The following is a 22,727-nucleotide window of genomic DNA, read 5'->3' on the forward strand; positions in this document are numbered from 1 at the left end:
TTACCCAGCCACAAAAGAGGGAGGAACCTCACATACAACTCTCTCCCAGTGGCAAACAATTCCAAAGGGCAAACAAATCAAGACATAAAATGGCTTCAACACATGACAGAGACACAGTGGCTACCACAGAATAACTCAACTATGACTTTACAAGAGAAACCGGAAAGGTAGACTTGGACAAGTCAAGAGGAAAGCGACATGAGCGACAGGGAGGGTCTACCTCCAAAGGATCCCGGAGCAGAGAGGGACAATATACGGACAAACTACATGTACAAAGGACCAGAGTCAGCCGTGGCGGCGGGCCTAGACGGCAGTGCCCACTATCACATCCTTCATTATGAGGGACTGCATCGGGTCCTCCGGCAAAGGTTCACTTATGTTTTGGGGCTTCATAGTTGGGGGCGAGGGACTTGTTACAGGGGAAGGTGGTGGCCACACAGGGGTCATAGTCAGTCCACACAACTAAACTTCAATGGGGAGTGCACGGACAAAGGATCGATGGGGGCGCTGGAGGGAAGTGGGGATGGTGGCGTAGCAGGCAATCGGATAAGTATGGGGCGAGAGGGAAGAGTGACCCAAAATCAAGATGGTTAGTATAACTTCCTGGAATGTTAGGGAGATAAACTCCCCCTGAAGGGGCCCAGAAATTTGGAAATATTTAATAGATCACCAGCATGATATAGTAGCACTCCTATAAACCCACTTTAAGAGCTCAGAAGAACACAGACTCCGACACAAAAGTTACTCCCTAATATACAGGGCTTCCACGGGGACAAAACAGAAAGAAGTAGTGCTTCTTTTCCACAACACAACAAAATTCCGGACAGAAAGCATAAAAGCAGATAAGAAGGGAAGAGTGATAATGGTAAAGGGGAAATTGAAGGGGAGGATGTGCACGTTTGTTGCGGCCTACGCACCCAACCGTGGCCAATCCGCATTCATGACCTCCATGCTGACTATGTTAGAAGGGTTTGTAGAAGGCCCTATAGTCCTCATGGGGGACTTTAAAATGACCTGGCAAGCCACTGAGGATAGCACACATCCCCACAGGGCTCCCACAAATAGCTTTTCTAAGGGGCTGAAACAGACCTTCTAAACGTTGGGCATCACCGACGCGTGGTGGTCAGTATACCCAATCACGAGAGACTATACATTCTTCCTGCATGTACACCAAACATATTTGTGACTAGACTACATATTCCTCAGCCAAAGCCTCCTGGGGTCCCTTGAAGGGGCAAAGATTCAACTGATTGCTGTCTCAGATCATAGCCTAGTCTCGTTGTGCTTGACCTCAAACAGTCCCCCATTGGGCCCGCCAAGATGGTTCTTTCCTGACTCTCTGACAAGGGACAGACTGCTAAGAGATGAACTGAGAGTGACAATCAAAGAATACTGTCAACTGAATCAACCAAATACCACCTCCCCTTCAAACAATTGGGACGCTTTTAATGCGGTGTTGAGGGGCAAATGCATTAAATTGAATGCCACGCTAAACAGGCAAAGAGCAAAAGAATGCGCAGCACTAGAAGCCAAGCTTGCGACAGTAGAAAAAGAGCACAAAAAGACCCCCACACAGCGCCTACAGTATCAGCTCAGCACCCTTAAAGGGAAAATCAACGCGATTTACACCAACAGGGCAGAATATTCACTCCTCAGACTTCAGCAGTTGTCCTATGCCCAGGGGAAGAAAGTGGGATCCCACCTGGCGAGACAGCTTTATGAAAAAAGGTAGTAGGAATATGTAGGGGGGATTAGAGATGAGGGTGGAAGTGTGGAATTTTTGGACAAGGGCAAAGTGTACATATTTGAGTCCTTTTATAGTGATCTCTACCAAGCAAGGAACACCGACCCGTCAGCCCAAGCAAACTATCTAGAGACAGTTTCGCTCCCAAGGGTTTCTTCTGTGTAGAGAGAGCAACTGGATGATCCCATTATCGAAGAGGAGGTGGGACAAGCTATAGCGGCGCTCAAGACCAACGAATCCCCGGGACCGGACGGCCTGATGGCACACTTCTATAGAACATATGCCCCAGAGTTCCTGCCCCAACTGACTACTCTTTTTAATGCCATCGCGGACAGGACAAAGGTGACAGACTCTATGGTCAAGCCATAACAGTGATACTGAAGGCAGGGAAAGACCCTCAAGTTATACTATGCAATATTAGCAGCCAAGCTGGAAGATCTGATGCCCGACCTTATATGCACGGACCAATCTGGCTTTATAGAGGGAAAACAGACCCAGGACAACATCCGCAGAATGCTCCATCTGATAGAGAAAATCTCCTAAGACCAAATACCCACGATAGTGGTAGGGCTAGATGCATAAAAAGCGTTTGACAGGGTTGATTGGCCGTTTTTGTTTCAGGCATTGGAAAGATATGGGTTCAGGTCCCATTTATTAACATAATCAGAGCCAACTATGCGCTCCCGCACTCACGAGTGCAGGTAAATGGAGTGTGCTCTCGGTCATTCGGTCTACACAGGAGGACGAGGCAGGGATCCACGCAATCCCCTCTGCTATTTGCCTTAAGCGTAGAGCCATTAGCAGCACGATTCTGAGCCACCCCAGAGATCCAGGGGATAAAATTCAGAGGCGAGGAACATAAACTCTCCTTGTTCGCAGATGGTGTTCTGCTGACACTCTCCTCCCAACGCTTCTCACTATCTGCTCTACAGAAAGAACTGAAGATATTCGAAGGCAAAGCAAGTTCAAGTTAAATTTGAACAAGTCTTCTGTCCTGAACATCACACTTCCGGAAAGAGAGGCGACCCAGTTGAGGGGGGAGACTCCATCCCACTGGGCCAAACACACCCTTACATACTTGGGGATCCTGATCACTCCACACATGAATGGGCTATTAGGAGCTAACCATCCACCCCTCCTAATCCAGATACAACAGGACCTCAAACACTGGAAACCTTTATATATCTCCTGGCTATGGCGGATTCACTGCACTAAAATGACAGTGTTGCCAACATTTTTATATTAATTCCAGACCCTCCCGATTGATCTCGAGAGAGACTATCTCCCCAGATTGCGCTCAGTTATCTCAGAATATATACAGCAAAATGGCAGGGCACGCCTTCCGTTTCACACTCTTAGTAGACCGAGGGACGAGGGAGGAGTGGCACTCTCAGACTTTGACCTCTACTACAAAGCAGCACAACAACTATGGGTGATAGCAGAATGGTCCAAGAGGGAATTGGACAAACACTGGTTGCACATGGACAGGGCCATTGTAGGAAGGACAATTTGGGATGTGATCTGGAAGTAGAAAAAGGACAGGCCACCAGATGCTTGTCTAAGTACACCCACGCGGACTGCACTCAGGGTATTGGATGAGGTCACTGAGAAACAAGGCTGGACGACGTTCCCCTCCCCTTACACACCAATCCATTTTAACCCGGAGTTTCCTCCGACATGGCAGGAAGGATCATTTGATGCGTGGAGGGAGGGTGCATTATGCTAAAGGATCTCTTTCATAACTATGATAGCCTAACGTTTGAACACAGTCAGAAGGACTTTAAATTAACACCCAAAGAACACTTTCACTACCTCCAACTCAAGCATTGGGCTCTCCACCCACAAATACGGAATGCAGCGAGGCAAGAACCCATACCAGTGGAAGCTTTTGTAAGGAAGGTGGGTTCAATGAAAGGGGGGATTTCTTTCTTGTATGGCCTCCTATTATCCACGCTTTATGCTCCACGTGCGCGTCATATGGCCAGTTGGGAGGGCTTGGTGGGGAGGGACATTCTGGAAAAGGAATGGAAATGCATTTTGTCTGGCAAATCACATTATAAAACGTTCTTCGACTGGAATCTATACCCAGCCAAACTTTAAACGATTTTCCCGGAGACCTCAGATTGGTGCTGGGGGGCAGTGGCTTACTGGGAGATTTCTGCCACATTATATTGCATATAGCCATGTCTGAACTGGGGTGGCAGAGTGGGCTAAAGAACGGTGATGGATCAAACCCAGATCTTTTGACTGGGTGTGAGTGTTTTAATTGGTTCAGATGCTCCGTCCATCACCACCCCCTTTTGTACCGCTTTGGCCGCCATAAGTGTGGCAGGGTATGCTCAGACGTGAGTCCCTTGCTCACTTTGCCACTGGATTCAAGCAAGCCGGGCTGAAGATGGCTGGAATGCCAGAAACCGGTCCCAGGATGCTTGTTTCCGGTCCAGGGAAGGTATGGCTTGGCAGTTCGGGCTGGACTGTTCCCATGAGGCACAGGGTCAGACTGATTTGCATATAGCCATGTCTGAACTGGGGTGGCAGAGTGGGCTAAAGAACGGTGATGGATCAAACCCAGATCTTTTGACTGGGTGTGAGTGTTTGATTGGTTCAGATGCTCCGTCCATCACCACCCCCTTTTGTACCGCTTTGGCCGCCATAAGTGTGGCAGGGTATGCTCAGACGTGAGTCCCTTGCTCACTTTGCCACTGGATTCAAGCAAGCCGGGCTGAAGACGGCTGGAATGCCAGAAACCGGTCCCAGGATGCTTGTTTCCGGTCCAGGGAAGGCATGGCTTGGCAGTTTGGGCAGGACTGTTCCCATGAGGCACAGGGTCAGACTGATTTGCATATAGCCATGTCTGAACTGGGGTGGCAGAGTGGGCTAAAGAACTGTGATGGAACAAACCCAGATCTTTTGACTGGGTGTGAGTGTTTGATTGGTTCAGATGCTCCGTCCATCACCACCCCCTTTTGTACCGCTTTGGCCGCCATAAGTGTGGCAGGGTATGCTCAGACGTGAGTCCCTTGCTCACTTTGCCACTGGATTCAAGCAAGCCGGGCTGAAGACGGCTGGAATGCCAGAAACCGGTCCCAGGATCCTTGTTTCCGGTCCAGGGAAGGCATGGCTTGGCAGTTCGGGCTGGACTGTTCCCATGAGGCACAGGGTCAGACTGATTTGCATATAGCCAGTAGGTGGTCAGTAGGTCCCTGTCAGGATATCTGGAAGATAATAGCCTATTGGACAAGGACCAATTTGGCTTCCGCCCAGGCCACGGAACAGAAACTGCACTGGCAACCATGTTGGACACCCTTCGAATGCGAGCCGACAATGGCAACTCCTCAGTCCTGGTGCTGTTGGACATGTCGGCCGCATTCGACACGGTTAGCCATGCAGCTCTGCTAAGTAGGCTGGAAAAACTGGGCGTGAAGGGCAAGGCCTTGAGGTGGATACAATCCTACCTGACAGACAGACAACAGGTGGTGACCCTAGCACCCTTTTCATCCCCCAAGTCTCTGGTCTGTCATGGAGTACCTCAGGGCTCTTCGATCAGCCCTATTCTTTTTCATCTTTATCTACAGCCTCTGATCCCCATGATTAAATCCTATGGAATAGATTTGATAAATTACGCCGACGACACCCAACTGGTGTTCTCCTTAGAAGGAAGACAGGCAGTGACCATGGAGACCTTTCAGAACTGCATGAGCAGGGTCTCCAGGTGGCTGAAAATAAACTCCCTCCAATTTAACGAGGGGTAGACGGAGGTAGTATACTGCTCGTCAGCCAAACTGAGTCAGCAACCTTCCTATGAGATCAGGCTTGCGCCAGGAGCTGACCCTTGCATCCCAGTTAAGACCGTGCGCAATCTAGGGGTACTGTTTGATGTGGATCTCCAAATGACCTCGCAGACCAATAAAACCATCAGTGTCTGCTTTGGACTGTTGAAAGCGGTCAGACAGATTTTGCCCCTTCTACCTGATGAGTCTAGACCGCTAGTGGTTAGGAGTGTGATCCTGGCCAGACTGGACTACTGTAACTCTCTATATCGAGGGGCCCCCTTATACATCTTACAGGGGCTCCAGAGGGTCCAGTCTATAGCGGCCAAGCTGGCACTTAATAGACCTCGCAGTTCTTCCACTACGTTGGTGCTCAGAGACCTACACTGGCTGCCAATCGGGAGCAGAGTCGCTTTTAAGTCCCTATGTATTGTGTACAGAGCCCTGCACAACATGGGACCCATTCCTTTACAGGAAAGGCTCACCTGGTATAAGCCTACCAGGTCCCTGCGCTCCTCTAGCCTGGGTTTGGCAGCAACTACCAGGATCAGGAGATCGAGGATGGGAGGCAGAGCTTTCTGCACCTCTGCATCTAGGCTGTGGAACGAGCTCCCCCAGAACATCAGGCAAATTGACACCCTGTTGGGATTCAGGAAGAGCCTGAAAACATGGCTGTTCGCCAAAGTTTAATCCCCTTGACTCCATCTAATAGTTCCGGCGGTTGTTTTATATGACATGACAGCTAGTGTATTGTTGTTCCATCTGACTACTTTCCTGTTTGGGCGCCAGGATACCCGTAGGGTGACAGTTGCGCGTTACAAATAATAAATACAATACACTATAATACAATAGCCATGTCTGAACTGGGGTGGCAGAGTGGGCTAAAGAACGGTGATGGATCAACCCAGATCTTTTGACTGGGTGTGAGTGTTTGATTGGTTCAGATGCTCCGTCCATCACCACCCCCTTTTGTACCGCTTTGGCCGCCATAAGTGTGGCAGGGTATGCTCAGACGTGAGTCCCTTGCTCACTTTGCCACTGGATTCAAGCAAGCCGGGCTGAAGACGGCTGGAATGCCAGAAATCGGTCCCAGGATGCTTGTTTCCGGTCCAGGGAAGGCATGGCTTGGCAGTTCGGGCTGGACTGTTCCCATGAGGCACAGGGTCAGACTGATTTGCATATAGCCATGTCTGAACTGGGGTGGCAGAGTGGGCTAAAGATCGGTGATGGAACAAACCCAGATCTTTTGACTGGGTGTGAGTGTTTGATTGGTTCAGATGCTCCGTCCATCACCACCCCCTTTTGTACCGCTTTGGCCGCCATAAGTGTGGCAGGGTATGCTCAGACGTGAGTCCCTTGCTCACTTTGCCACTGGATTCAAGCAAGCCGGGCTGAAGACGGCTGGAATGCCAGAAACCGGTCCCAGGATGCTTGTTTCCGGTCCAGGGAAGGCATGGCTTGGCAGTTCGGGCAGGACTGTTCCCATGAGGCTCAGGGTCAGACTGATTTGCACATAGCCATGTCTGAACTGGGGTGGCAGAGTGGGCTAAAGAACGGTGATGGATCAAACCCAGATCTTTTGACTGGGTGTGAGTGTTTGATTGGTTCAGATGCTCCGTCCATCACCACCCCCTTTTGTACCGCTTTGGCCGCCATAAGTGTGGCAGGGTATGCTCAGACGTGAGTCCCTTGCTCACTTTGCCACTGGATTCAAGCAAGCCGGGCTGAAGATGGCTGGAATGCCAGAAACCGGTCCCAGGATGTTTGTTCCGGTCCAGGGAAGGCATGGCTTGGCAGTTCGGGCTGGACTGTTCCCATGAGGCACAGGGTCAGACTTATTTGCATATAGCCATGTCTGAACTGGGGTGGCAGAGTGGGCTAAAGAACGGTGATGGATCAAACCCAGATCTTTTGACTGGGTGTGAGTGTTTGATTGCTTCAGATGCTCCGTCCATCACCACCCCCTTTTGTACCGCTTTGGCCGCCATAAGTGTGGCAGGGTATGCTCAGACGTGAGTCCCTTGCTCACTTTGCCACTGGATTCAAGCAAGCCGGGCTGAAGACGGCTGGAATGCCAGAAACCGGTCCCAGGGTGATTGTTTCTGGTCCAGGGAAGGCATGGCTTGGCAGTTCGGGCTGGACTGTTCCCATGAGGCACAGGGTCAGACTGATTTGCATATAGGCATGTCTGAACTGGGGTGGCAGAGTGGGCTAAAGAACGGTGATGGATCAAACCCAGATCTTTTGACTGGGTGTGAGTGTTTGATTGGTTCAGATGCTCCGTCCATCACCACCCCCTTTTGTACCGCTTTGGCCGCCATAAGTGTGGCAGGGTATGCTCAGACGTGAGTCCCTTGCTCACTTTGCCACTGGATTCAAGCAAGCCGGGCTGAAGACTGCTGGAATGCCAGAAACCGGTCCCAGGATGCTTGTTTCCGGTCCAGGGAAGGCATGGCTTGGCAGTTCGGGCTGGACTGTTCTCATGAGTAAGTATGGGCGGATCTATCGGATCTCGCGTACGCGAATTTGCGTATTTACGGATTCGCAATCCGCAAAATCCGCAAACTCGCGCGGATTTGCGGATTTTTGTGTTTTTTGTGTTGGCGACCGTTCGCGAGGATTTGTGGACCATTTCGCAATTGCGAACTTACTTTTCGGCTCGCAACGGCCGCGACTATGTTGTTTCTACGTCTGGTTTATCATCACAGGTTCACAGCACCCTCTGTTTCACCACTGCCACCCTCTGGTACACCCATGCCACCCTCTGGTACATCCTCACTGCCACCCATTAGGTTTGTTTATCACTGTAGATTATGGGGTGAAAAAAAGCAAGCACTCCTGCCCTGCTTCAACTGCCATGAATTAATTTGGGGTTGATTAATGTGTCAGTGATTTTTAAACTTCCAGTCTGGCTGGCACCTGCTTCCTTCCTTATCTGTAATTTGCTTTCTGTTGCAGTTAAAGCAAGCACACCTGCCCTTCTTCAACTGCCATGAATTAATTTGGGGGTCATTAATGTGTCAGTAATTTTGAAACTTCCAGTCTGGCTGGCACCTGCTTCCTTCCTTATCTGTAATTTCCTTTCTGTTGCAGTGAAATTTTTTTTTCACAGGACCTTTATGGTCTACTTGTAGCTATTCTATGAGCCTGCTGTTTGGGTCATAGCAGGGTCATAGAATAGTTGCAAATAGGCAACTGAACTCTGGAGGGGCCCCTCAGGAAGCACTAGAGTGAATGGATACTAATGTTAAGTTTGAACTTTTGCACCTGCTGATTGCTTTCAGTTTAGCAAAAATCGTTTTTCTGCAATTTCGCGCCATTTGCGGGGCGCGAATCCGTGCGAGATCGATTTCGGAAGCCGCGAATGCGTGCAAATACACTATTTATTTTTTTGCGGCGTGTATGTTCGCGTGATTTTGTGCATGTTCGCAAGGCGCTTGTAGCGATACGTTTGCGAAGTTACCTTAACGGTCGTACACGGGCGCGGCCATCTTGTTTGCGTGACGTAATTCCGTTTCCGGCCGCTATGTGTAATCTCACAAAGTGTGCTGCTCGCTAGTACAATTTCGCGCGTGAACGCGAGGAAAATCTTGCGCAAACTTACCCATGCGGTCGTGAACGGGCGCGCCATCTTGTTTCTCATTCATTGCTATGGTTCTGGGCATGCTTTCTGTATCCTCTCTGAATCTCTTCCATCCTTTGCTTGTTTGAAGTTTTTTTGATCTATTTTACTTATTATCTATCCCTCTATTTTTCTAGCTCTATATTTTTGTGTTTTCTGCTACTTTTTGTTAATTTTAAACTACTTTTTTAAACTCTTTCCTTTTCTTCTTCCCTATTCTATTTCTTCTTTATTATTTACATTCATTTCTGCCCAGACCATGGTAAAGGGAGCCGGGAAGCACCCTGAGAAGGGGAAGGGTCCCGCACACCGTGCCCGGCTCCTGTGCGGGCGTTTGAGGGGGGAGCTAGTGATGCCACGGGAGATCTGTAGCGCGGAGGAGGTGGCCGCACTAATATTCCACGTCCAGCGCCGCCTCCCCAAGACCATCCTGGGAGGCGGCAAGATCGCAACCGGCTATGGCATCCGGGAGCGCCGGAAGCGGTGGGAGAAGGTGTGCCGGGCCATGTTTAAGCTCTCTGGGGTTCGGCGCACCTATAACCAGGCCACCCACCGCTGGACAGATGTCATGGACCGGGAACGCGACTTGCTGGACGCGCTCGGCGTAGAGGTCCCCAGGCTTGGTGAGTAGTAGTAGCCATTTCTAGCTATTTCATCATTACTCTGTTTTATCCGGCTCTGTTATTTGCAAATCTTTGTTCTTTACCAAGAGCAATAATGCTGCCGATTACATTGTAGGTAAATTATATTTCAAAATCTTCTATGCATTTCAGGTGCACTGCTCTCCTTCTCAGTAGCCTTGCTTGCTACTATGCTTATTTGTTTTGTATTTTGTGTTCATTTCATTGGCCTGAGAAATTATGTATGAGTGTAGTGTAAAGAACTGCGTAATGCTAGACACTAAGGGTCATATTTTCAATTACCGGCGCATCCCTGCAAAGTAGCAGGGATGCGGCAGTAATTGTGCGCCATGCCACCACCACTACCCATGGGCCCAAAACGTCACAGAAGCCTTACGCATCTGTGCCGTAAAGGCGGCGCATTGCTGGAGTTGCGTGCCAACGATGGCGCAGCTCCAGCAATGCTCTGGGGTGCCCTATCTCCCCGATGCTGCATCAAGCCGTACGACGGCTTCAAGCAGGCGCAGTGTTTCAGTCACGCATCATTGTCCTAAAAGTGACTGATTGACATCTTGTAGATTTCCCTCAGCCACTTTTAGGATTCGTTCCTGCGCAGGAACGCCCTCCCTTGCGCCGGAACGCCCCCTGATGGCGCAGGGCTTTACAACGTGATGCATCGCCCATATGCGTCATTTTTTTTTATATACGCCGCAGCATGGCGCATCTTTTGTTCTGCCGCTGCGTCACAAAAGTCACGCAACAATGGAGTAAAATGAGCCGCAAGGGACTTCTAAATCAGCCCCAACAGACTGAAGTCCAGTACTTCCTTTAGACACATGGCTATAAGAAGAAATAGTGGTGGTGGTCGGTGGATTGATAGTTTGAGTATTCACTGATCTGCAAGCACGATGGACTTTGTCTGTCACTTCGCGTGCTGCGGACTGCTGCCTGCCAGGCCTAGGCAAACCTTTTTAGTAGTCTGTTTAGTGAGTTACATAGGAACTTTCAAAGTCAACGGTCCGCAAATCAGGCAATACGAATAACGTAGTATACCATATGAGATTGGTCAATATATCCTGTGAAATAGTTGTCTATCTATTTGCTATTTCTCCAAAATATTTTGTTATTGTTCTTTTGAAATGTTTGATTTGGTTGACAAATCTCATGCATGTTTTCTGGTCTTTCTTTCTTTCATGTTGTACATCAGCTCCCCCCAATGGCAAGAGGACACAGGAGGAGGAGGAGGGTGCTGTTCAGGAGGATGCAGGCCAGGATCGGGCAGGCGAGGGCTCCTTTGCTGGCCCCAGTAAGTTTTAATTATAATATAGAGTACCTATTTTTTCCTAGCGTTCCTCATTCGATTTTTTCTAAATCGTCTCTGATCTTCTTGTAGACTGGATCTAAATTCTTATCCTGCCTCGACTATGACTCCCTGTGGTATTACTAGATTATTCTTATTAGTCTGTCTGTGTAGCTAACTAAGATTGCACATTTGGCAATTCCATTGGACTCCCATTCTAGTCAGCAATAGCTCTATGCACTGAGTGCAGTCCTCTGGGATTGTCCATAATGTCTTTTCAAGTCTTCTAAATGTTTATGCTTTGACAATTGCCAACAATAAAAAGGTGAATGACCACCAAGAAAGAATAAGATACTACTTTACTTTTGGTTTGGATAGGAGGACAATCCATTCTACTACTGTTGCAGGGACAAATCTGCACAAACCGAAATATGAACACTAAATAGTGCATTGTTTATCAATTATAATAGGCGCAGGTAGACTTTCTTTCCACATACCTCAGTGATATCAGACTTTGAAGAACCTCCAATCTCCTTACTGACTAGATAGTGTGGCAGAGTCATTTAGCTCCCAAAGTCACCGATGATTGATCCCCAATGATGATTAGATTATCCAACGCAGGACAAGAGTACGGAGTCAGTCAAGAAGTGTCAGAGGCACTCATGCTTGCAAAAATTCCAAAACCTTTAGCTCATCCACTCTAGTCTGGAGGACCAAAAACCACAGAGTCTATTTAAGTTTAAAAGCTTTATTAAAACTAAACACATTTATTAAAATACACTTTGTCATAAAAGTAAAAGTTTAACTGAAAATGGAAAAGTGCTTAGTGCTAACGATTAATTGGACACATTTCTTGTGGTCGAGCTGAGCTCTCACCTGGTTTGAACTTGAGCTTGACCCTGATCGTGTTCTTAGAAGTCAAGCTTCTGTTAGGAGAAAAAGTGGCGTGTGTTAAAAATAAAAAGCAAGCATTCATCAGTTGTGCCAAAAAGTGCAGCAAGACAACAGCCTTCCCTGGAAAAAGGGACATTTTTACTTTAGAGTATACAGTTACAAATTATTACATTGTATTTCGTTTTTTTAACATTTCTTTATTCCTCCTAGACCAAATATTATATAGTAGTGAGTGGTGTATTTCTAACATTCTTAAATGTACTTTGTAGGTGTAACATCTGGTGGCGGGGCCAGCGCGGAGGTGGTGGTGTTGGACGAGGACTCTGGGGAGGATGCTGTGTAAGTGCCGGACGTTCCTGTGAGGGTTCACACGGTGGTGGCGGGAAGAGGTAAGCTATATATTCCTTACTTATTGACATTGAAGACTGCATAGTGTGCTTTCTGCACGGGTGTATAATAAATCAACCAAGTAGTAGCCTCCTCTAAATGTACTTCAACTTAGCTGTGAAGTTTTTGGTGAGAAGAATCCCAATAAGATCTTAGATGAACTTGATGGATGGGATGAACGAAAAGCGAAAGAAGGGTGTAAGTAAGTGTGGAAGGACGAGAAATGTTATGACGGCTGGCAAAGAAGAATGATATGTGTTTGCTTGGTCCCCGAGGTGGCTGGGAAGGAAAGAATATGGTATGGTGCATGGCTGGGTCAATGATGAAGCAAGGATGGGTGGAAGGAGAACAGCCTGGGTGGGTGAAACAGAAACTGTATGTGTGCATATACTTTGAATGGATGGATGCCTGGAGCATGGTATTATCTGACTCTTAGATAGCATATGTGTATCTAGAGAGAGTAGATGGTCACTGGATGAACTAAGTGTTACCTTGAAGAGCATGTAACACCGCACCCGCACGTCCGTTCCAGTGTAGGGAAGGCAACTGGCAACTGGCAAGGAAAAGAAATTGTAAATTTGTCCAATACTACCATGAATAGTAGCAGTAGTTTGTATTGCAACTGCAAGCACAGCATATATCCGGTTATTACGGTGGACACTCCATACCTCTCTTAATAACTTTAGTTTAGTAGTAGTACGTCATTCATGTGTGGGTGTATCACTGTTCACTCAATAATAAGCAAAGCACCTAAAGTCATCCCATATGTCATCAAATACATCCCATTTGAAGTGATAGATAATCAAATTATTTAGCTTCTTCATTTTCCTTTTCTAGTACTCATTTGCACTGTAGGGTGAAAGGTAAATTAATTAAGCAGTAGCCCTTGTAACAGAGTATTCTCAGTGCCACCCGTAATAGAAAAGTAATAGCTTCACCACCTGCATGTACTGGACCGGTACAGTAACGCAAGTCTGTCTCACTCATCATGGTGTGCGTCTGTTTTTCTCGGGTGCAAGTTCACTGCGCTGGCATTCTGCCGGCTTGCATAAGATAACGTACCAATTTTCCTAAACAAGAGAGAAGAAGAAGAATAAGACTGGTGTACTGTCATAGTCGACTGTAATGGAAGTCCATAGTGGTCGTAGAATTTGTTCATTAAACTCCCACTAATGTTAGAGCAAGGATGCAGAAGTGGGAGGTTAGATAGATACTGTCCTCAATCGTTCTGTACTGTGCTTTCAATTTGCTACTTGTACTGTGACACAACTTTCGGCTCAATCACTTTGTGTTATTAATGTTAAGGAGCATTGGTTACAGACTATGTCTTTCTTTCTTCATATAGTTGCTCCTTCCAAATCGACATCACGGAGGGAGCAGGCTCGAATGGCCCGGCAACGGAGGCTGGATGCCACTGTCGCCGAATATCGGCGGCTGGTGGCCCTGGAGGAGGAGGACACGCAGTCAACCGGTGGAACCACAACATCCTCCACTGGGACAGCTGCATCCTCCTCCGTGCCCCCACGGGCTGCCAGCCAGCGCAGTGCTCCAGCGGTACGGAGCCTGGCTACCAAAGCCAACCGCCACCGCCAAGCAGCAAAGACACCAGCTGCCCCCCACAGGAGCTGCAAGGCACGCCAGCGCCCCCTAGGACTCAGAGTGTCCTACCTGGAGCAGGAGGTCCATAACTATAAGAACTTGGTGGAGGGCCTCCGCTTCGACCATGCCACCCTCCGCAAGGAGTATGATGCCCTGGCCGCTAAATTCACCAGCACCCTCCAGTAGTGTAGTGTCCCTTACCCTTTTTTTAGAGACTTTTGAGGGGGTGGGATTTGGGAGTTGGGTTCTTTTTGGGACTTTTGAAAGACAATCGTTGGGGTTAGGGAGGGTCTTGAGGGAGATTATTTTGTTAGGGCTACATAAATATACTTTTTTAAACTTTATCTGACCATACCTGTTTTTTACTGCTTTTGAGTCTGGTGGGTGGGGGTTTAACAGTAAGTTTGTTTTCCTGAAGAGTCCTAGGACTTTAGTAGTACTACCGTCAATCTCTCGTCTAGTCCTAATACTCCATTATACTACCTCCCACCAAACGCTTATCTTACCTGTAATTTGTGTTTGAAATTAGGGCTAGGCCCAGGGCTGGCTCCACGGGAAATGGGGATTAAGGTTGGCAATCCTGGGCGGATGAAATGTCCTCATTGCGGTGGTACTAGTGGTGTGACACAGTGGCAGTTGCATGCCTATGGAAAAAAAGAAAACGAAACCTGGTTTGTCCTTACTGTAGCATTACAACGGTTACGGTACGATAGAGAATATAGCAGGTGACAGTACACTAGAACAGTGCCACAATGTAGCCTAACAAATGGTAAAGTATTGCAAGTATAACTAGTACTTGCGTTGAATTTATTTGACATTGGCTCCTACTACTACAAGAAATAGTACTGAAGCTGAGTAAGTCTAGAATATATCCTCGGATTCCTTCACCAGCCTGTTGCTCTGACCTTATCCTCCCCAGCAAGTGTGTGGAATTATTGATGTCATTTAGTCACACATCAAGCAAAACCACACAGCCCGGGGGAAGAGGGTTAGGGTTTGGAAAATGGATGGGAATGGGGGTTTCTTTTTGGGTAGGTTTTGTTGAGAGAAGAAAAAAAAAGCACAGCATGGACAAACAATAATTGAAGATAAAGAAATGGCTGTAGGGATCAATTTAGAAGCAGAGAGAGATCCAAGAAATGCAGCCAGACTCATAGAAGAAAACAATGGATACTGCATCTGTATGTTGTTGGAGTTGTCCTGTTGAATTTGGTAGGTAAGTTGCATGCAGCAAACAATTCCTCTTATTAGCGGCACTCCTCCATTCCAGCTGACGCTTCGTCCATCAATGTTGGTGACCACTGACAGAAGACACCCTGTCCACTGCCTGCCTGGCGGATGTTGACTGAAACCCGGCCTGTAATTATTGAACGGAAAACAGGAAGTGCTATTACATACCACTGATAAATAAATATAAGGTATGTACGCTGTGTGGTGCAAAAAGTCACACTTTGATTTTCCTAATAGACAGTACAATATTTTTGAAATTACGTACTCTGTCTGAGTCACCTTTTGAAGGATAAATAAGTATGGCCAAATTAATTTAGCGGATCTTTCCCCTCAAGCTATGTGTACTGTAAACTGTGTTTTAGAACAAAATTAGACCTTCCCAGCAATGCTCCCACCAAGACCCTTACTAAAGCCAGTCGCAAAAATGTAGAAGACCCCCAATCAGATCTCAAAAAACGAGGCCTAGCAGAAAAATGGTGACAAAACGTACTTTGAAAGTAAAAGTAGGCCCAAATACCCCCTTACTCACCATGGATTGTATTCAAACCGCTTGCAAGCAAGCAAAAGTATCCATAGCCAGTTGCAAAAATCTAGAACACCCCGAAACACATGCAATCCTGCTGCTAGGGCTAACCCTAACGAACCATAAGTTACAAAAAGTGCCAAAAGGCTTTTCCTTATGGATTTTGTCCAAACCACTTCTATCCGGTATTAGACCTTCCCAGGAATGCCCCAGACCCGCCAACCCACCCGCAAAAAAGCACGCAACAACACCCCCAAACAGCCAAAAAGCAAAATCTCATACTTACAATATCTCTCGGCCTTCGGTCCAAACGCGCTGTGCAGCTAGGTCATCATCATAACTCCTGTTTTCCACCATGGATTTCCTGAAAAGCAAATGCAATCAAGATTAGACTGTCGCAGCAGTGCTCCGACAGAGACACCAAAACCCACCCCCAAACACAAGGAAGCCCCCCAAACAGGCCCCCGAAAATGCTACATTGAGCAAGATGTCAGAAGAAATAGCAAAAAAAAATTCTGCATGGATTTAGTCCAAACCACTTCTATCCGGTATTCGACCTTCCCAGGAATGCCCCAAGACCCGCCAACCTACCCGCAAAAAAGCACGCGACAACACCCCCAAACAGCCAAAAAGCAAAATCCCATACTTACAATATCTCTCGGCCTTCGGTCCAAACGCGCTGTGCAGCTAGGTCATCATCATAACTCCTGTTTTCCACCACGGATTTCCTGAAAAGCAAATGCAATCAAGATTAGACTGTCGCAGCAGTGCTCCCAGACCCCAAAAGTCACCCACAAACACCCAGAACCCCACCAAAGAGCACCTCAAAGGCAAGCAAGTCAGCAAAAACGGCAAGAAATTTCCGCCTCATATTTGGTCCATAACACTTTTATCCGTTATTAGAGCTTCACAGCAATGGGCCCAGAGCCGTCAACTCACCCGCAAAGAAGTAGAACACCTCCACAAGTGCTGAGTCTTTCTTCATTGGGCGTAATCCAGCCCTCTGCTTTGAGGGAAATAGGAGTCTGGAGGAGGAGGATAGAGGAGCATGTTCTTCTGAACTTGTGAACCTGAGGAATGTAGACTGCGGCACCTTCAAATCAATAAGCAAACAAGTAAAGACAGTTCTGCTGATGGGCTTGTTTTTGTGATTAGGTGATTAAAGTTTGAATTAAATTAACTGTGCAAAACAAAGAAAGACAGACACACAGGAATAAAAGTGAATAAGGACGAAAAATAAAGTTATTGATTCATTGTCTCATTTTCAGGGCTCGGTGTCAGGGAATAAGAATAAGAGTTTGTCATCATACTCTGCGAATTCAGGCAGGATGAGGTCAGCGTCACCGAACAGAGAACAAATTCCCTCATCTACGTTGCTGTCCTCCTCGTCTTCATGCGGCGTGCTTTCTCGTACTTTGTAATCTGGTGGTATGAGGTGCTGATTCATCTTGATCATTGTTAGCCTCTCCACATTTTTGGGCGAGAGGCGGCTCCGTTTGGGAGTTACAATGCCACCAGCAGCACTGAAAACACGTTCAGAAGACACACTTGCGAGTGGGCACGACAAGTAGTTTATAGCCAGGTTGGAGAGCTGTGGCCACAATAGTTTTTTCCCATGCCAATACTCCAATCGCTCATCATTAAGAAAGACCTCTGTTGAGTCATTCAGATAGTCCTGCACCATCGACTCAAGGTCCTCAACGGTTCCTCCACTTTGCTTACTTTTTGCTGTGCCTGTGACCTTTTTTCGAGAACCATACCCAAGCCAAGATAGCCAATCCTCTTCAGCAGTCAATGTTACTCTTGTGTGTGGTGCAGATGATCCGGTTGCCGGTGTCTTTAACGACTGAGAGGTCACTTGTGCCACAGCCACAGGTGCAGAAGTGGATTCTTTTGACTGGGGATGGCCTGCTGATGCTGATGCTGATGTACTGCCTTCTCCTTCAATATCCTGCCGTTCTTTTTCAAACCTCTTGGCTGACCAGGCTAGCCAACGTTTGTACTTTTTAACATCTTCATCAGCAAAAGGAAAGAATGCTTGGCCTGCCAGCGCCTTTTTGTAGCGTGGATCCAGAATAGTAGCACAAATGTAATGCTTTTCTGAGTTGATCATTTTAAGATGTTCATCACCACGTAGGCGCTCTAATAATTTCTCCGACAAAACAAAAGGGTCTTTGTTTTTTTCATCTTTTTCTAACTCAGAAGACACCGCCTTCAGTTGGTGCTCCAGCATGCACAACAATGGGATAGCTTTTCCCAAATTACAGTCCTCCTTGCTGACTGCACGCGCGAAGACCTCAAAAGGACGAAGCATTTCTGTCAGGCTTTTAACTATTTCCCAGTGCGCCGCATCCATCCTCAGGTCCTTCTGAGCTGTACCCAGTGTTAAGAAATAGTGATCGAGTACCGTATACTGCTCATACAGACGCTCAAGCATGTAGAAGGTTGAGTTCCAACGTGTTGCCACCTCCTGGATGAGTGCTTTCACTGGCATTCGACGTTCATGTAGCAGGCTCCTCAGATGCTTCCTGGCCTTAAAAGAATGGCTGAAATGGTTGCACATTTTTCGGCAGGTGGCCATTACCTCGCACTCTGGACTGTCTTTATCACTCAAGAATTTTTGAACTACCAGGTTGATACAGTGCGCCAAACACGGCACTCTGAAATAGTCACCCAGCGCCATGGCCTTAACTACATTGGCGCCATTATCCGTGGAAACATAACCAATCTGGCGTTTTTTTGGGGACAGCCAGTGAAAGACCTTTTTGTTAAACCCCTCCAAAATGTTTCGTGCTGTGTGACTTTTCTCCAAGACAAACATGGCTAGTGTTGCATGTTTCCGAGCAGCTTTAAAAACTTGGTCCGGGTCAACACCTGCGTTTAGCTTTGCTTTAACCTGAAAAAGAGACCCAGTGTGCAGTGATGCACATGTAATCAGCGCCTGCGCCACTGGTCCACATGTCTGTTGTCAGATGTATAGTGTGAACAGCACTCTTCTGCAAAGCTGCCCCAATCACCTCCAGCACATCTTCATGTAGTGCTGGAACCGCAACTCTGGCAAAATAGAACCGGCTAGGAACCTTCCATTTAGGGCAGAGCGCTGCCACTAATTCTAGAAAACCTACCGCTTCTACAAAAGAAAAAGGGAGAAGGTCCACAGCTAGCATTTTAGTCAGCTTAGTGTTATACAGACGCGTCAGTGGGTGGTTGCGTTCATATGGCGCGTCTGAACAAAACATGGTTCTAATGTTGCCCTGGACCAAGCATTTACGGGATGATAATGACTTCTTTGACCCAATTATGCTCGCTGGTGAACTTTTTCGCGTTGGTGTCTCACTTGCTCCAACACTCTTAGTGTGCCTCACATGGGGTGTGCTGCTGACAGGGGTACTGGGTGTAAGTGAAGTGTTTGACACGTCTTTTTCCTCCTCGTCATCATCAGATGAAACATCAACGTTTTCATGACTTCCAATTCGGGCTTCCTTGATCGCCTTTAGGTGCGCAAACCATTGGACAGTGTGCTGTCTCCTAAGATGACCTCTCTGGCCTCCGGTACCATAGTTGGTACCAAGCTTACCACCACTAACTGCAACCTTACAAATGGTACAAATGGCGAACTTTTCCCTTTTTGGGCAAACAGTAAAGAAGTCCCAAACTGGGGACTTGAAGTGTCTGTGGGGGCCGGAGGAGGCGGCGATACTGGTGGTGGTGGTCATACTGCTAATGCCAGATGAAGTGGAGGATCTGGATTGCCCAACTTTTATACATTGTGCACTTTCACCGCCACTAATTAAGGTAGAGGTGGATGGAGGTCCCTTCTTGTGAGAAAGAAATATGGAAGCGGTACGAGTTGGTGTACTACTTAACTCCAATGATTGTGGTGTTTCCACTGCCTCCTCGTCGACAACATCATCATCATCACGCTCAGCAGCTTTTCGGGCTAGGGTCAAAATGTCTGTTTGCTGCATGCCCGCTGGGGCTGCAGTGACCTTTATGATGAGGGTCGTCGTTGTCAGAGTCTTCATCAGCAGCAGTATCCGCCACTTCTTGTTGAGCCTCATCATCACACTCCATAACTCTGAGACTTTGGACGAGCTTCCTTTTACCCTTTACGCTTAACTACCTTTGTCAGATCATGTGCCTCACTCTCAGACGGCAGTGGTGCTGGTTCCCAATTTTGATCCGTATCATCAGAAGGAGGTGTGCTTGAAGAAGATGTAGACACCACCCTTGATCTCTTCCTTGCTAGGGGTGTGGAAGACAATGAATGATCATCAGGAGGAGTGTCTTCTTCAAATGATACCTCGCCTTGATTGTCGATTTCCTGATGTGCCCCTACTTTGGGAGGAACAACTATTGTGGGCACTTGTGACCCTCCATGCACCTCTGCTTGCGCATCTCCTTGCGCTGCCTCTCCTTCCACATGTACTTGGGCTTGTACTTGCACATGTGGTTTTTGTTGCGGCTGTGGTTGTTCAACACTCGTCAGATGAGTTACAACAACCTGTGTTGATTGAGGGACATTGCTGCTACTTTCTTGCGATGAGCCAACATCACTGGTCGATGGTGATTGAACAACTAGACTAAGTGCCTCTGCAGCAGTGAAGGGCTTGGACTTAAGTTGGCACGGTGGTGGTGGTGGCACTAAGTCCAATGGAGCGGGGGTGCTGCTCCCAGCTTGGTCCCCAGCAGATCCCGCTGCTGCTGCAGGCATACTTTTTTTTTTACTCCCAAAAAAAGGGGCGGCCGGCACACCAGTCTCCTTGGTAACTTGCTTCTTCTGCTCCTTACTGGCAACTTTCTTGCTAGAGGAGCTACGGGTAACTTTTTTTGGGGCCATCTTCTTCAGAGCAGGTCAGAACAGCAGGCAGCAGTTGCACGAGTTGCAGAGTTGTCTGTGTCCAGACGTGACGTCGCGTGACGTTATGCTGCACACACACCGCTGCAGGACTTCTTCCTGGCACTGGTGGTTCTCTTGAGTCTTGTGCACCTAAAAGCAATGGAAGACAGAGGAACATCAGTTCAGTTATACACCCCAAAAAATCGAAAAACACAGAAAAATCAGCACAATCCCATGCCATCCATGATGTTTACATTCAAGACACCCCACAGAAAGACTAGGCCCATGCAACACTCACTACCCCTGGGCATAATGGATGAAAAGTAGGAAAAATAAGTGCAGGCCTCAGACACTGCCTCTCTTCAAAATGGCCCCTTGCACCCCAAGCACATGTTGCCTGTACCAGCCAGCACTCAAGATGGCCACCACCACCACCACCCACATGGCCAGTCCACATCAACAGTACACCCCAAAAAAACAGAAACACACCTAAAAATCACCACAATCCAATGCCATCCAGGATGTTTACATTAAAGAGAGTGAGACCCTACAGGCACACTCAGTCCATTCACCACTACCCCTGGGCAAAAGGCCACACCAGCAGCCCCAAAAAAACGACAAAAAACACAAAAAACAGCACAATCCCAGCACATCCATGGCCTCAATGGTGTTTAAATTCAAGAGGACACCCCACAGAAAGACTAGGCCCATGCAACACTCACCACCCCTGGGCAAAGGGCCCCACCAGCAGCCCCAAAAAACGACAAAAACAACAAAATTCAGCACAATCCCAGCCAATCCATGGCCTCAATGGTGTTTAAATTCAAGATAATATTAATAATAATAATAATAATAATAATAATAATATTAATAATAATATTAATCCACATTTGTAAAGCGCACAATCACCCGTAAGGGTCTCTAGGCGCTGGGGGCCGTCGGGAAGATTAAGCAAGCTATTGCCCAGAGTCACATGGTGCTGGGCTAACCTGCCGCCGGAGCCGGGGATTGAACCCTGATCCCCAGATTCCAGCGTCAGTCGCCCTGGCCGCGGCGCCACACCTCTCCCACAAGAAGACACCCCACAGAAAGACTAGGCCCATGCAACACTCACTACCCCTGGGGATAATGGATGAAAAGTAGGCAAAATAAGTGCAGGCATCAGACACTGCCTCTCTTCAAAATGGCCCCTTGCGCCCCAAGCACATGTTGCCTGTACCAGCCAGCACTCAAGATGGCCACCACCACCACCACCCACATGGCCAGTCCACATCAACAGTACACCCCAAAAAAACAGAAAAACACCCAAAAATCACCACAATCCAATGCCATCCAGGATGTTTACATTAAAGAGAGTGAGACCACACCACAGGCACACTCAGTCCATGCACCACTACCCCTGGGCAAAAGGCCACACCAGCAGCCCCAAAAAAACGACAAAAAACAGCACAATCCCAGCCCATCCATGGCCTCAATGGTGTTTAAATTCAACAGGACACCCCACAGAAAGACTAGGCCCATGCAACACTCACCACCCCTGGGTAAAGGGCCCCACCAGCAGCCCCAAAAAACGACAAAAACCACAAAATTCAGCACAATCCCAGCCCATCCATGGCCTCAATGGTGTTTAAATTCAAGAAGACACCCCACAGAAAGACTAGGCCCATGCAACACTCACTACCCCTGGGCATAATGGATGAAAATTAGGCAAAATAAGTGCAGGCCTCAGACACTGCCTCTCTTCAAAATGGCCCCTTGCACCCCAAGCACATGTTGACTGTACCAGCCAGCACTCAAGATGGCCACCACCACCACCACCCACATGGCCAGTCCACATCAACAGTACACCCCAAAAAAACAGAAAAACACCCAAAAATCACCACAATCCAATGCCATCCAGGATGTTTACATTAAAGAGAGTGAGACCACACCACAGGCACACTCAGTCCATGCACCACTACCCCTGGGCAAAAGGCCACACCTGCAGCCCCAAAAAAACGACAAAAAACACAAAAATCAGCACAATCCCAGCCCATCCATGTCCTCAATGATGTTTATCAAGAAAACACACCACAGAAAGACTAGGCCCATGCAACACTCACTACCCCTGGGCATAATGGATGAAAAGTAGGCAAAATAAGTGCAGGCCTCAGACACTGCCTCTCTTCAAAATGGCCCCTTGCACCCCAAGCACATAT

The sequence above is a fragment of the Lissotriton helveticus genome, chromosome 4_1, assembly GCF_964261635.1.
Source record: "Lissotriton helveticus chromosome 4_1, aLisHel1.1, whole genome shotgun sequence".
Lineage (NCBI taxonomy): Eukaryota > Metazoa > Chordata > Amphibia > Caudata > Salamandridae > Lissotriton > Lissotriton helveticus.